Source organism: Cherax quadricarinatus, chromosome 26 (assembly GCF_038502225.1).
Source record: "Cherax quadricarinatus isolate ZL_2023a chromosome 26, ASM3850222v1, whole genome shotgun sequence".
In the NCBI taxonomy this organism is placed as follows: Eukaryota; Metazoa; Arthropoda; class Malacostraca; order Decapoda; family Parastacidae; genus Cherax; species Cherax quadricarinatus.
The window spans coordinates 39,450,332-39,467,672 of record NC_091317.1 but is presented as its reverse complement, the minus strand read 5'-3'; positions in this window follow the sequence as shown (position 1 = coordinate 39,467,672).

The window sequence follows — 17,341 nt, the reverse complement described above, 5'->3', positions numbered from 1 at the left end:
AAGGCGGAGTAAGGGTCGCCCTCGAAAAAGTTGGAGGGAGGGGGTAAAGGAGGTGTTGTGGGCGAGGAGCTTGAACTTCCAGTAAGCGTGCGTGAGCATGTTAGATAGGAGTGAATGGAGACAATTGGTGTTTGAGACTTCACGAGCTGTTGGAGTGTGAGGAGGGTAATATTTATTAAATGGATTCAGGGAAACCGGTTAGCCGGACTTGAGTCCTGGAAATCTGAAATACAATGCCTACACTTTAACGGAGGGGTTTGGGATATTGGTATTTTAGAGGGACATCTAAACTGTCGTATCTGATTGCCTCTGCAAAGTCAGTGATTATGTATGAGTGTTGGTGAAAGTGTTGAATGATGATGAAAGCTTTTTGTACTTTCTGGGTTTTTCTTTCTTTTTGGGTCACCCTGCCTTGCTGGGACATGGCCGATGTGTTAAAAAGAGACAATGGTGAACGTAATTTGATTTAAAGTTGGCTCTTAAAACATCTGACGTATTTAAAATTTGTTATTTACACAACTGACACATTCAACGCTCCTTGATGAACCGTCTGGCACATTTAATTTTTTTTGTTGTTGAACCGTCTGCCACATTTAAAGGTACCTAACCATCTGGCACATATAAAGTTTTTCGTTGAACCATCTGACAATTTCAAGTTGATTCTTCAACCATCTGATACATTTAAAGTTGATTCTTCAACCATCTGCCACATTTAAAGATGATTCTTCAACCATCTGACACATTTAAAGTTGATTCTTCAACCATCTGACACATTTAAAGTTGATTCTTCAACCATCTGACACATTTAAAGTAGATTCTTCAACCATCTGCCACATTTAAAGTAGATTCTTCAACCATCTGCCACATTTAAAGTTGATTCTTCAACCATCTGACACATTTAAAGTAGATTCTTCAACCATCTGCCACATTTAAAGTAGATTCTTCAACCATCTGACACATTTAAAGTTGATTCTTCAACCATCTGACACATTTAAAGTTGATTCTTCAACCATCTGACACATTTAAAGTTGATTCTTCAACCATCTGACACATTTAAAGTTGATTCTTCAACCATCTGACACATTTAAAGTTGATTCTTCAACCATCTGACACATTTAAACTAGATTCTTCAACCATCTGACACATTTAAAGTAGATTCTTCAACCATCTGACACATTTAAAGTAGATTCTTCAACCATCTGCCACATTTAAAGTAGATTCTTCAACCATCTGCCACATTTAAAGTAGATTCTTCAACCATCTGCCACATTTAAAGTTGATTCTTCAACCATCTGACACATTTAAAGTTGATTCTTCAACCATCTGCCACATTTAAAGTTGATTCTTCAACCATCTGACACATTTAAAGTTGATTCTTCAACCATCTGACACATTTAAAGTTGATTCTTCAATCATCTGACACATTTAAAGTTGATTCTTCAACCATCTGACACATTTAAAGTTGATTCTTCAACCATCTGACACATTTAAAGTTGATTCTTCAACCATCTGACACATTTAAAGTTGATTCTTCAACCATCTGACACATTTAAAGTTGATTCTTCAACCATCTGCCACATTTAAAGTAGATTCTTCAACCATCTGACACATTTAAAGTTGATTCTTCAACCATCTGACACATTTAAAGTTGATTCTTCAACCATCTGACACATTTAAAGTAGATTCTTCAACCATCTGCCACATTTAAAGTAGATTCTTCAACCATCTGACACATTTAAAGTTGATTCTTCAACCATCTGACACATTTAAAGTTGATTCTTCAACCATCTGCCACATTTAAAGTAGATTCTTCAACCATCTGCCACATTTAAAGTAGATTCTTCAACCATCTGCCACATTTAAAGTTGATTCTTCAACCATCTGCCACATTTAAAGTAGATTCTTCAACCATCTGCCACATTTAAAGTTGATTCTTCAACCATCTGACACATTTAAAATAGATTCTTCAACCATCTGCCACATTTAAAGCAGATTCTTCAACCATCTGACACATTTAAAGTTGATTCTTCAACCATCTGACACATTTAAAGTTGATTCTTCAACCATCTGACACATTTAAAGTTGATTCTTCAACCATCTGACACATTTAAAGTTGATTCTTCAATCATCTGACACATTTAAAGTTGATTCTTCAACCATCTGACACATTTAAAGTTGATTCTTCAACCATCTGACACATTTAAAGTTGATTCTTCAACCATCTGACACATTTAAAGTTGATTCTTCAACCATCTGACACATTTAAAGTAGATTCTTCTACCATCTGCCACATTTAAAGCACATTCTTCAACCATCTGACACATTTAAAGTAGATTCTTCAACCATCTGCCACATTTAAAGTAGATTCTTCAACCATCTGCCACATTTAAAGTAGATTCTTCAACCATCTGCCACATTTAAAGTTGATTCTTCAACCATCTGACACATTTAAAGTTGATTCTTCAACCATCTGCCACATTTAAAGTTGATTCTTCAACCATCTGACACATTTAAAGTTGATTCTTCAACCATCTGACACATTTAAAGTTGATTCTTCAATCATCTGACACATTTAAAGTTGATTCTTCAACCATCTGACACATTTAAAGTTGATTCTTCAACCATCTGACACATTTAAAGTTGATTCTTCAACCATCTGACACATTTAAAGTTGATTCTTCAACCATCTGCCACATTTAAAGTTGATTCTTCAACCATCTGACACATTTAAAGTAGATTCTTCAACCATCTGCCACATTTAAAGTAGATTCTTCAAACATCTGACACATTTAAAGTTGATTCTTCAACCATCTGACACATTTAAAGTTGATTCTTCAACCATCTGCCACATTTAAAGTAGATTCTTCAATTATCTGCCACATTTAAAGTAGATTCTTCAACCATCTGCCACATTTAAAGTTGATTCTTCAACCATCTGCCACATTTAAAGTAGATTCTTCAACCATCTGCCACATTTAAAGTTGATTCTTCAACCATCTGACACATTTAAAATAGATTCTTCAACCATCTGCCACATTTAAAGCAGATTCTTCAACCATCTGACACATTTAAAGTAGATTCTTCAACCATCTGACACATTTAAAGTTGATTCTTCAACCATCTGCCACATTTAAAGTTGATTCTTCAACCATCTGACACATTTAAAGTTGATTCTTCAACCATCTGACACATTTAAAGTAGATTCTTCAACCATCTGACACATTTAAAGTTGATTCTTCAACCATCTGACACATTTAAAGTTGATTCTTCAACCATCTGACACATTTAAAGTTGATTTTTCAACCATCTGACACATTTAAAGTTGATTCTTCAACCATCTGACACATTTAAAGTTGATTCTTCAACCATCTGACACATTTAAAGTTGATTCTTCAACCATCTGACACATTTAAAGTTGATTCTTCAACCATCTGACACATTTAAAGTAGACTCTTCAACCATCTGCCACATTTAAACTAGATTCTTCAACCATCTGCCACATTTAAAGTTGATTCTTCAACCATCTGACACATTTAAAGTTGATTCTTCAACCATCTGACACATTTAAAATAGATTCTTCAACCATCTGCCACATTTAAAGCAGATTCTTCAACCATCTGACACATTTAAAGTAGATTCTTCAACCATCTGCCACATTTAAAGTTGATTCTTCAACCACCTAACACATTTAAGATCATTCGTTACCCATTTGACATATTGCCAGGTTAAAATGATTTCCCAGAATTACACAAATTCCTTGTCCCATTTCATTTTTTAAAGCTAAAAATCACTGTCTATAATAATCACTTAACGATCATTTTTCATTTCCATTAATTTATTGGTCTCGCTGGCGACATTTCCTGCCGAATGAGGAAAGGTCGTCACTAAATTATTCCGGTAAAAAATACACAATTTATCTAATGCATTTTCTATTATTTTGATGAATATGGAGGCGATGTTTTTAAAAATATTGGTTTCTGTTGTAAATATTGATTTTATTAAAAATTATTTGCATTGACTAGCCTTATACAGGGTGAGTCAAATAGATGGACAGAATTGGAGCCATCATTTTGATACACTCTGTATATTTCTCCATCAGCTTTTATTTTTTTTACTTTATTTTTTAAAGAAACAATAGTTAAAAAAATTCTGCAATCTCTCGTAGTGTTTATTTTTTTGGGTTCAACTGGGAATTAGTTGTTAACGACGTGATATATATGTTATTTCTATGGTAATAATTCTGTGGCTGGATTTTTTCCATTTGTAGGCTGAGAACAATCACCTGGAAAAACTTTAATGGAGGAATTAGTGTGATCAACACTCTGGAATTTTACCGTGACCATCACTCTGGAATTTTAGCGTGATCAACACTCGGGAACTTATGCGTGATAAAAACTCGGGAATTTAACATGATCAACACTATGGAATTTAAGCGTGATCAACACTCGGGAATTTTAGCTTGCTCAACATTTTGGAATTTAAGCGTGATCAATACTATGGAATTTAAGCGTGATCAGCACTCAGGAATTTTAGCATGATCAACACTAAGGAATTTTAGCATGATCAACACTCTGGAATTTAAGCATGATCAACACTCGGGAATTTTAGCTTGCTCAACATTCTGGAATTTAAACGTGATCAATACTATGGACTTTAAGCGTGATCAACACTCTGGAATTTTAGCATGACCAACACTCTGGAATTTTAGCATGACCAACACTCTGGAATTTTAGCATGACCAACACTCTGGAATTTTAGCGTGATCAACACTGGAATTTTTCCCAGAAATGAGCGAAGGTAAACATGGTTGGTACGTGGGGCCCAATCTTGTCTACAACACTTCTGTAGACTCACTGATCAGTGTACTGAAATACAAGTTTGCTTTCATTACTTTATAGCGTCGGAGATCATGCTTGTGAATCAAGTGGATCAAGCAAACTGTTATCAGTGTAATTATACCAATTACAAGCGCTCAGATCACATTGTTAAATGAACCTGACCAAGTATCATGGAAGAACTTTGACCTGATGTGACCTCTGCAAGAGAGGTTCATATAAGAGGTGAGCAAGAGAGCTTCACACGTCTTCGAAAGATAGCTTTACAGGTCTTCATGAAAGCTTCACAAGAGGGTTTCACAGGAGAGCTTTACAACAGGGGTTTTGCTAGAGCTTAAAAATTGTGTTTCCACCAGAGAGCTTCACAAGAGAGCTTCACAAGCGAGCTTCACAAGCGATATTTACAGGAGAGATTCACAATAAGGCTTTCACAAGAGAGCTTCACAATAGAGCTTCACAAAAAAAATTCACAAGAGACGTTCACACGTGAGCTTCACATAAAAGCTTCACGAGACAGCATCACAACAATGCTTTCACAAGAGAGGATCACAAGAGAGATTCACAACAGAGCTTTGACAAGAAAGCTTCACGAGAGAGCTTCAAAACAGAGCTTACCAGCAAAGCTTTACTACAAAACTTCCCAACAAGGTTTCACAACATAGATTTACAGGAGAGCTTTACAGCAGTGCTTCAAAGATAAGCTTCACAATAGAGCTTCACAACATAGCTACACTACACAGCTTTACAACAGTGCTCCGTAATAACTTAACAACAGAGCTCTACAAGAGAGCTTCACAAGAGAGCTTCACAAGAGAGCTTCACAGGAGAGCTTCACAAGAGAGTTTCACAAGAGAGATTTACAAGAGAGCTTCACAAGAGAGCTTCACAAGAGAGCTTCACAAGAGAGCTTCACAAGAGAGCTTCACAAGTGAGTGTCACGAGAGAGCTTCACAAGAGAGCTTCACAAGAGAGCTTCACAAGTGAGTGTCACGAGAGAGCTTCACAAGAGAGCTTCACAAAAGAGCTTCACAAGAGAGCTTCACAAGAGAGCTTCACAAGTGAGTGTCACAAGAGAGCTTCACAAGAGAGCTTCACAAGAGAGCTTTATTAGAAAGCTTCACAAGAGAGCTTCACAAGAGAGCTTCACAAGAGAGCTTCACAAGTGAGTGTCACGAGAGAGCTTCACAAGAGAGCTTCACAAAAGAGCTTCACAAAAGAGCTTCACAAGAGAGCTTCACAAGTGAGTGTCACAAGAGAGCTTCACAAGAGAGCTTCAAAGAGAGCTTTATTAGAAAGCTTCACAAGAGAGCTTTATTAGAAAGCTTCACAAGAGAGCTTCACAAGAGAGCTTCACAAGAGAGCTTCACAAGAGAGCTTCACAAGAGAGCTTCACAAGAGAGCTTCACAAGAGAGCTTCACAAGAGTACTTCACAAGAGAGCTTCACAAGAGAGCTTCACAAGAGAGCTTTACAGGAGAGCTTCACAAGAGAGATTCACAAGAGAGCTTCACAAGAGAGCTTCACAAGAGAGCTTCACAAGAGAGCTTCACAAGAGAGCTTCACAAGAGAGCTTCACAAAAGAGCTTCACAAGAGAGCTTTACAAGAGAGCTTCACAAGAGAGTTTCACAAGAGAGCTTCACAAGAGAGCTTCACAAGAGAGCTTCACAAGAGAGCTTCACAAGAGAGCTTCACAAGAGAGCTTCACAAGAGAGCTTCACAAGAGAGCTTCACAAGAGAGCTTCACAAGAGAGCTTCACAAGAGAGCTTCACAAGAGAGCTTCACAAAAGAGCTTCACAAAAGAGCTTCACAAGAGAGCTTCACAAGAGAGCTTCACAAGAGAGCTTCACAAGAGAGCTTCACAAGAGAGCTTCACAAGAGAGCTTCACAAGAGAGCTCCCTCAAGGCACGAGCAACACAGTCACCTGGACTGCGAGTACTAACTAGAAAATGCAAAAAAATAACAATAATTCAACTTCAATTTAATACTAATTCAACGCGTATTTTCGATTGTTGCACAGTGTTTGATAATAGATTGTTGCACAGTGTTTGATAATAGATTGTTGCACAGTGTTTGATAATAGATTGTTGCACAGTGTTTGATAATAGATTGTTGCACAGTGTTTGATAATAGATTGTTGCACAGTGTTTGATAATAGATTGTTGCACAGTGTTTGATAATAGATTGTTGCACAGTGTTTGATAATAGATTGTTGCACAGTGTTTGATAATAGATTGTTGCACAGTGTTTGATAATAGATTGTTGCACAGTGTTTGATAATAGATTGTTGCACAGTGTTTGATAATAGATTGTTGCACAGTGTTTGATAATAGATTGTTGCACAGTGTTTGATAATAGATTGTTGCACAGTGTTTGATAATAGATTGTTGCAAAGTGTTTGATAATAGATTGTTGCACAGTGTTTGATAAAAGATTGTTGCACAGTGTTTGATAATAGATTGTTGCACAGTGTTTGATAATAGATTGTTGCACAGTGTTTGATAATAGATTGTTGCACAGTGTTTGATAATAGATTGTTGCACAGTGTTTGATAATAGATTGTTGCACAGTGTTTGATAATAGATTGTTGCACAGTGTTTGATAATAGATTGTTGCACAGTGTTTGATAATAGATTGTTGCACAGTGTTTGATAATAGATTGTTGCACAGTGTTTGATAATAGATTGTTGCACAGTGTTTGATAATAGATTGTTGCACAGTGTTTGATAATAGATTGTTGCACAGTGTTTGATAATAGATTGTTGCACAGCGTTTGATAATAGATTGTTGCACAGTGTTTGATAATAGATTGTTGCAAAGTGTTTGATAATAGATTGTTGCACAGTGTTTGATAAAAGATTGTTGCACAGTGTTTGATAATAGACTGTTGCACAGTGTTTGATAATAGATTGTTGCACAGTGTTTGATAATAGATTGTTGCACAGTGTTTGACAATAGATTGTTGCACAGTGTTTGATAATAGATTGTTGCACAGTGTTTGATAATAGATTGTTGCACAGTGTTTGATAATAGATTGTTGCACAGTGTTTGATAATAGATTGTTGCACAGTGTTTGATAATAGATTGTTGCACAGTGTTTGATAATAGATTGTTGCACAGTGTTTGATAATAGATTGTTGCACAGTGTTTGATAATAGATTCTTGCACAGTGTTTGATAATAGATTGTTGCACAGTGTTTGATAATAGATTGTTGCACAGTGTTTGATAATAGATTGTTCCACAGTGTTTGATAATATATTGTTGCACAGTGTTTGATAATAGATTGTTGCACAGTGTTTGATAATAGATTGTTGCACAGTGTTTGATAATAGATTGTTGCACAGTGTTTGATAATAGATTGTTCCACAGTGTTTGATAATAGATTGTTGCACAGTGTTTGATAATATATTGTTGCACAGTGTTTGATAATAGATTGTTGCACAGTGTTTGATAATATATTGTTGCACAGTGTTTGATAATAGATTGTTGCACAGTGTTTGATAATAGATTGTTGCACAGTGTTTGATAATAGATTGTTGCACAGTGTTTGATAATAGATTGCTGCACAGTGTTTGATAATCGATTGTTGCACAGTGTTTGATAATAGATTGTTGCACAGTGTTTGATAATAGATTGTTGCACAGTGTTTGATAATAGATTGTTGCACAGTATTTGATAATAGATCGTTGCACATTGTTTGATAATAGATTGTTGCACAGTGTTTGATAATAGATTGTTGCACAGTGTTTGATAATAGATTGTTGCAAAGTGTTTGATAATAGATTGTTGCACAGTGTTTGATAATAGATTGTTGCACAGTGTTTGATAATAGATTGTTGCAGTGTTTGATAATAGATTGTTGCACAGTGTTTGATAATAGATTGTTGCACAGTGTTTGAAAATAGATTGTTGCACAGTGTTTGATAATAGATTGTTGCACAGTGTTTGATAATAGATTGTTGCACAGTGTTTGATAATAGATTGTTGCACAGTGTTTGATAATAGATTGTTGAACAGTGTTTGAAAATAGATTGTTGAACAGTGTTTGATAATAGATTGTTGCAGAGTGTTTGATAATAGATTGTTGCACAGTGTTTGATAATAGATTGTCGCACAGTGTTTGATAATAGATTGTTGTACAGTGTTTGATAATAGATTGTTGCACAGTGTTTGATAATAGATTGTTGCACAGTGTTTGATAATAGACTGTTGCACAGTGTTTGATAATAGATTGTTGCACAGTGTTTGATAATAGATTGTTGCACATTGTTTGATAATAGATTGTTGCACAGTGTTTGATAATAGATTGTTGCACAGTGTTTGATAATAGATTGTTGCACAGTGTTTGATAATAGATTGTTGAACAGTGTTTGAAAATAGATTGTTGAACAGTGTTTGATAATAGATTGTTGCACAGTGTTTGATAATAGATTGTTGCACAGTGTTTGATAATAGATTGTTGCACAGTGTTTGATAATAGATTGTTGCACAGTGTTTGATAATAGATTGTTGCACAGTGTTTGATAATTGATTGTTGAACAGTGTTTGAAAATAGATTGTTGAACAGTGTTTGATAATAGATTGTTGCACAGTGTTTGATAATAGATTGTTGCACAGTGTTTGATAATAGATTGTTGCACAGTGTTTGATAATAGATTGTTGCACAGTGTTTGATAATAGATTGCTGAACAGTGTTTGATAATAGATTGTTGCACAGTGTTTGATAATAGATTGTTGCACAGTGTTTGATAATAGATTGTTGAACAGTGTTTGATAATAGATTGTTGCACAGTGTTTGATAATAGATTGTTGAACAGTGTTTGATAATAGATTGTTGCACAGTGTTTGATAATAGATTGTTGCACAGTGTTTGATAATAGATTGTTGCACAGTGTTTGATAATAGATTGTTGCAAAGTGTTTGATAATAGATTGTTGCACAGTGTTTGATAATAGATTGTTGCACAGTGTTTGATAATAGATTGTTGCACAGTATTTGATAATAGATTGTTGCACAGTGTTTGATAACAGATTGTTGCACAGTGTTTGATAATAGATTGTTGCACAGTGTTTGATAATAGATTGTTGCACAGTGTTTGATAATAGATTGTTGCACAGTGTTTGATAATAGATTGTTGCACAGTGTTTGATAATAGATTGTTGCACAGTGTTTGATAATAGATTGTTGCACAGTGTTTGATAATAGATTGTTGCACAGTGTTTGATAATAGATTGTTGCACAGTGTTTGATAATAGATTGTTGAACAGTGTTTGATAATAGATTGTTGCACAGTGTTTGATAATAGATTGTTGAACAGTGTTTGATAATAGATTGTTGCACAGTGTTTGATAATAGATTGTTGCACAGTGTTTGATAATAGATTGTTGCACAGTGTTTGATAATAGATTGTTGCAAAGTGTTTGATAATAGATTGTTGCACAGTGTTTGATAATAGATTGTTGCACAGTGTTTGATAATAGATTGTTGCACAGTGTTTGATAATAGATTGTTGCACAGTGTTTGATAATAGATTGTTGCACAGTGTTTGATAATAGATTGCTGCACAGTGTTTGACAATGGATTGTTGCACAGTATTTGATAATATATTGTTGCACAGTGTTTGATAATAGATTGTTGCACAGTGTTTGATAATAGATTGTTGCACAGTGTTTGATAATAGATTGTTGCACAGTGTTTGATAATAGATTGTTGCACAGTGTTTGATAATAGATTGTTGCACAGTGTTTGATAATAGATTGTTGCACAGTGTTTGATAATAGATTGTTGAACAGTGTTTGATAATAGATTGTTGCACAGTGTTTGATAATAGATTGTTGCACAGTGTTTGATAATAGATTGTTGCACAGTGTTTGATAGTAGATTGTTGCACAGTGTTTGATAATAGATTGTCGCTCAGTATTTGATAATAGATTGTTGCACAGTGTTTGATAATAGATTGCTGCAGAGTGTTTGACAAGAGATTGTTGCACAGTATTTGATAATATATTGTTGCACAGTGTTTGATAATAGATTGTTGCACAGTGTTTGATAATAGATTGTTGCACAGTGTTTGATAATAGATTGTTGCACAGTGTTTGATAATAGATTGTTGCACAGTGTTTGATAATAGATTGTTGCACAGTGTTGATAATAGATTGTTGCACAGTGTTTGATAATAGATTGTTGCACAGTGTTTGATAATAGATTGTTGCACAGTGTTTGATAATAGATTCTTGCACAGTGTTTGATAATAGATTGTTGCACAGTGTTTTATAATAGATTGTTGCACAGTGTTGATAATAGATTGTTGCACAGTGTTTGATAATAGATTGTTGCACAGTGTTTGATAATAGAATGTTGCACAGTGTTTGATAATAGATTGTTGCACAGTGTTTGATAATAGATTGTCGCACAGTGTTTGATAATAGATTGTTGCACAGTGTTTGATAATAGATTGTTGCACAGTGTTTGATAATAGATTGTTGCACAGTGTTTGATAATAGACTGTTGCACAGTGTTTGATAATAGATTGTTGCACAGTGTTTGATAATAGATTGTTGCACATTGTTTGATAATAGATTGTTGCACAGTGTTTGATAATAGATTGTTGCACAGTGTTTGATAATAGATTGTTGCACAGTGTTTGATAATAGATTGTTGAACAGTGTTTGAAAATAGATTGCTGAACAGTGTTTGGTAATAGATTGTTGCACAGTGTTTGATAATAGATTGTTGCACAGTGTTTGATAATAGATTGTTGCACAGTGTTTGATAAGAGATTGTTGCACAGTGTTTGATAATAGATTGTTGCACAGTGTTTGATAATAGATTGTTGAACAGTGTTTGAAAATAGATTGTTGAACAGTGTTTGATAATAGATTGTTGCACAGTGTTTGATAATAGATTGTTGCACAGTGTTTGATAATAGATTGTTGCACAGTGTTTGATAATAGATTGTTGAACAGTGTTTGATAATAGATTGTTGCACAGTGTTTGATAATAGATTGTTGCACAGTGTTTGATAATAGATTGTTGAACAGTGTTTGATAATAGATTGTTGCACAGTGTTTGATAATAGATTGTTGAACAGTGATAATAGATTGTTGCACAGTGTTTGATAATAGATTGTTGCACAGTGTTTGATAATAGATTGTTGCACAGTGTTTGATAATAGATTGTTGCAAAGTGTTTGATAATAGATTGTTGCACAGTGTTTGATAATAGATTGTTGCACAGTGTTTGATAATAGATTGTTGCACAGTATTTGATAATAGATTGTTGCACAGTGTTTGATAATAGATTGTTGCACAGTGTTTGATAATAGATTGTTGCACAGTGTTTGATAATAGATTGTTGCACAGTGTTTGATAATAGATTGTTGCACAGTGTTTGATAATAGATTGTTAAACAGTGTTTGATAATAGATTGTTGCACAGTGTTTGATAATAGATTGTTGAACAGTGTTTGATAATAGATTGTTGCACAGTGTTTGATAATAGATTGTTGCACAGTGTTTGATAATAGATTGTTGCACAGTGTTTGATAATAGATTGTTGCAAAGTGTTTGATAATAGATTGTTGCACAGTGTTTGATAATAGATTGTTGCACAGTGTTTGATAATAGATTGTTGCACAGTATTTGATAATAGATTGTTGCACAGTGTTTGATAATAGATTGTTGCACAGTGTTTGATAATAGATTGTTGCACAGTGTTTGATAATAGATTGTTGCACAGTGTTTGATAATAGATTGTTGCACAGTGTTTGATAATAGATTGTTGCACAGTGTTTGATAATAGATTGTTGCACAGTGTTTGATAATAGATTGTTGCACAGTGTTTGATAATAGATTGTTGCACAGTGTTTGATAATAGATTGTTGCACAGTGTTTGATAATAGATTGTTGAACAGTGTTTGATAATAGATTGTTGCACAGTGTTTGATAATAGATTGTTGAACAGTGTTTGATAATAGATTGTTGCACAGTGTTTGATAATAGATTGTTGCACAGTGTTTGATAATAGATTGTTGCACAGTGTTTGATAATAGATTGTTGCAAAGTGTTTGATAATAGATTGTTGCACAGTGTTTGATAATAGATTGTTGCACAGTGTTTGATAATAGATTGTTGCACAGTGTTTGATATTAGATTGTTGCACAGTGTTTGATAATAGATTGTTGCACAGTGTTTGATAATAGATTGCTGCACAGTGTTTGACAATAGATTGTTGCACAGTATTTGATAATATATTGTTGCACAGTGTTTGATAATAGATTGTTGCACAGTGTTTGATAATAGATTGTTGCACAGTGTTTGATAATAGATTGTTGCACAGTGTTTGATAATAGATTGTTGCACAGTGTTTGATAATAGATTGTTGCACAGTGTTTGATAATAGATTGTTGCACAGTATTTGATAATAGATTGTTGCACAGTGTTTGATAATAGATTGTTGCACAGTGTTTGATAATAGATTGTTGCACAGTGTTTGATAATAGATTGTTGCACAGTGTTTGATAATAGATTGTTGCACAGTGTTTGATAATAGATTGTTGCACAGTGTTTGATAATAGATTGTTGCACAGTGTTTGATAATAGATTGTTGCACAGTGTTTGATAATAGATTGTTGCACAGTGTTTGATAATAGATTGTTGCACAGTGTTTGATAATAGATTGTTGAACAGTGTTTGATAATAGATTGTTGCACAGTGTTTGATAATAGATTGTTGAACAGTGTTTGATAATAGATTGTTGCACAGTGTTTGATAATAGATTGTTGCACAGTGTTTGATAATAGATTGTTGCACAGTGTTTGATAATAGATTGTTGCAAAGTGTTTGATAATAGATTGTTGCACAGTGTTTGATAATAGATTGTTGCACAGTGTTTGATAATAGATTGTTGCACAGTGTTTGATAATAGATTGTTGCACAGTGTTTGATAATAGATTGTTGCACAGTGTTTGATAATAGATTGCTGCACAGTGTTTGACAATAGATTGTTGCACAGTATTTGATAATATATTGTTGCACAGTGTTTGATAATAGATTGTTGCACAGTGTTTGATAATAGATTGTTGCACAGTGTTTGATAATAGATTGTTGCACAGTGTTTGATAATAGATTGTTGCACAGTGTTTGATAATAGATTGTTGCACAGTGTTTGATAATAGATTGTTGCACAGTGTTTGATAATAGATTGTTGAACAGTGTTTGATAAAAGATTGTTGCACAGTGTTTGATAATAGATTGTTGCACAGTGTTTGATAATAGATTGTTGCACAGTGTTTGATAATAGATTGTTGCACAGTGTTTGATAATAGATTGTCGCTCAGTGTTTGATAATAGATTGTTGCACAGTGTTTGATAATAGATTGCTGCAGAGTGTTTGACAATAGATTGTTGCACAGTATTTGATAATAGATTGTTGCACAGTGTTTGATAATAGATTGTTGCACAGTGTTTGATAATAGATTGCTGCACAGTGTTTGACAATAGATTGTTGCACAGTATTTGATAATATATTGTTGCACAGTGTTTGATAATAGATTGTTGCACAGTGTTTGATAATAGATTGTTGCACAGTGTTTGATAATAGATTGTTGCACAGTGTTTGATAATAGATTGTTGCACAGTGTTTGATAATAGATTGTTGCACAGTGTTTGATAATAGATTGTTGCACAGTGTTTGATAATAGATTGTCGCTCAGTGTTTGATAATAGATTGTTGCACAGTGTTTGATAATAGATTGCTGCAGAGTGTTTGACAATAGATTGTTGCACAGTATTTGATAATAGATTGTTGCACAGTGTTTGATAATAGATTGTTGCACAGTGTTTGATAATAGATTGCTGCACAGTGTTTGACAATAGATTGTTGCACAGTATTTGATAATATATTGTTGCACAGTGTTTGATAATAGATTGTTGCATAGTGTTTGATAATAGATTGTTGCACAGTGTTTGATAATAGATTGTTGCACAGTGTTTGATAATAGATTGTTGCACAGTGTTTGATAATAAATTGTTGCACAGTGTTTGATAATAGATTATTGAACAGTGTTTGATAATAGATTGTTGCACAGTGCTTGATAATAGATTGTTGCACAGTGTTTGATAATAGATTGTTGCACAGTGTTTGATAATAGATTGTTGCACAGTGTTTGATAATAGATTGTTGCTCAGTGTTTGATAATAGATTGTTGCACAGTGTTTGATAATAGATTGCTGCAGAGTGTTTGACAATAGATTGTTGCACAGTATTTGATAATAGATTGTTGCACAGTGTTTGATAATAGATTGTTGCACAGTGTTTGATAATAGATTGTTGCACAGTGTTTAACAATAGATTGTTGCACAGTGTTTGATAATAGATTGTTGCACAGTGTTTAACAATAGATTGTTGCACAGTGTTTGATAATAGATTGTTGCACAGTGTTTGATAATAGATTGTTGCACAGTGTTTAACAATAGATTGTTGCACAGTGTTTGATAATAGATTGTTGCACAGTGTTTGATAATAGATTGTTGCACAGTGTGTGATAACATTTACTAACAGGTTCCGGTTGTCCATACATTATTCTAGAGAGTGTAGCATTATCATTAAAAAAAGTGCTTTTATTTGAAGTTTTTTGTAATATAGCCAGTACAATATTTTCTGAAGTTAGTATGTGAGTTTCATCGTAATTATAATTTAATGTAGATAGTAACATCTGTTATCGTGGGTTAGGTTACGCTGAGGGACTGATTACTTCAAATTCCTTCTCATCTTTAACCATTACTGGACTGATGAAGCCACTAAGTGTGAGCCGCTTTAATTTGAGAATTGTGATATATTCTTTATTCTTATATTTACAGTTCTTCATCACCGTGAAAAAAGTGGATTAATTATACATTTACCGGCGCGGAAGTTGAGGCTCCCGGGGCGCTAGCGACCCGCAGGGGCTCTCTCCTCTCATATATTATCTTATTAAACGAATGTAAAATGAATAAGATACACAATATGTTTGAACTTTATCATGCATTTCATATATATACATACATACATACATATATATATATATATATATATATATATATATATATATATATATATATATATATATATGTCGTGCCGAATAGGCAGAACTTGCGATCTTGGCTTAAATAGCAACACTCGTCTTGCCATATAAGACAAGCGAAAATTTGCGTATGCAATAATTTCGCCAAAATCATTCTGAACCTAACGAAAAAAATATATTTCACTGTGTTTGTTTAGTATTAAATTATTGTAAACAAATCTAAAATATATTTAGTTGGGCAAGGCTAAAATAAATTATTCTTGTTATAATAAGGTTAGGTAAGTTTTCTAAGATTCTTTTGGTCCAAAATTATAAATTTTTACATAAACATTAATGAAAAAAATATATCTTTAAACGTATAAAAGAAAATTTCAGAAAGGACTTAATTTTAAATGAGTTCTTGCTAATTGGCCAGTTTTACATATTCGTCACGACATATATATATATATATATATATATATATATATATATATATATATATATATATATATATATATATATATATATATATACATATTACCTGGAGTTTACCTGGAGAGAGTTCCGGGGGTCAACGCCCCCGCGGCCCGGTCTGTAACCAGGCCTCTTGGTGGATCAGAGCCTGATCAACCAGGCTGTTACTGCTGGCTGCACGCAAACCAACGTAAGAGCCACAGCCCCGGCTGGTCAGGAACCGACTTTAGGTGCTTGTCCAGTGCCAGCTTGAAGACTGCCAGGGGTCTGTTGGTAATCCCCCTTATGTATGTTGGGAGGCAGTTGAAAAGTCTCGGGCCCCTGACACTTATTGTATGGTCTCTTAACGTGCTAGTTACACCCCTGCTTTTCATTAGGGGGATGTTGCATCGTCTGCCAAGTCTTTTGCTTTCGTAGTGAGTGATTTTCGTGTGCAAGTTCGGTACTAGTCCCTCTAGGATTTTCCAGGTGTATATAATCATGTATCTCTCCCGCCTGCGTTCCAGGGAATACAGGTTTAGGAACCTCAAGCGCTCCCAGTAATTGAGGTGTTTTACCTCCGTTATGCGCGCCGTGAAGGTTCTCTATACATTATATATATATATATATATATATATATATATATATATATATATATATATATATATATATATATATATATATATATATATATATATATATATATATTATATATATATATATATATATATATATATATACAATTAGTAGGTTGTAGACAGCAACCACCCAGGGAAGTACTACCGTCCTGCCAGATGACTGTGAAACAGAAACCTGTAACTGTTTTGCATGATGGTAGGATTGCTGGTTTCTTTTTCTGTCTCATAAACACGCTAGATAACAGGGATATCTTGCTACTCCTACTTACACTTTTGGTCACACTTCACAAACACACACATGCATATATATATACATACATCTAGGTTTTTCTCCTTTTTCTAAATAGCTCTTGTTCCTCTTTATTTCTTCTATTG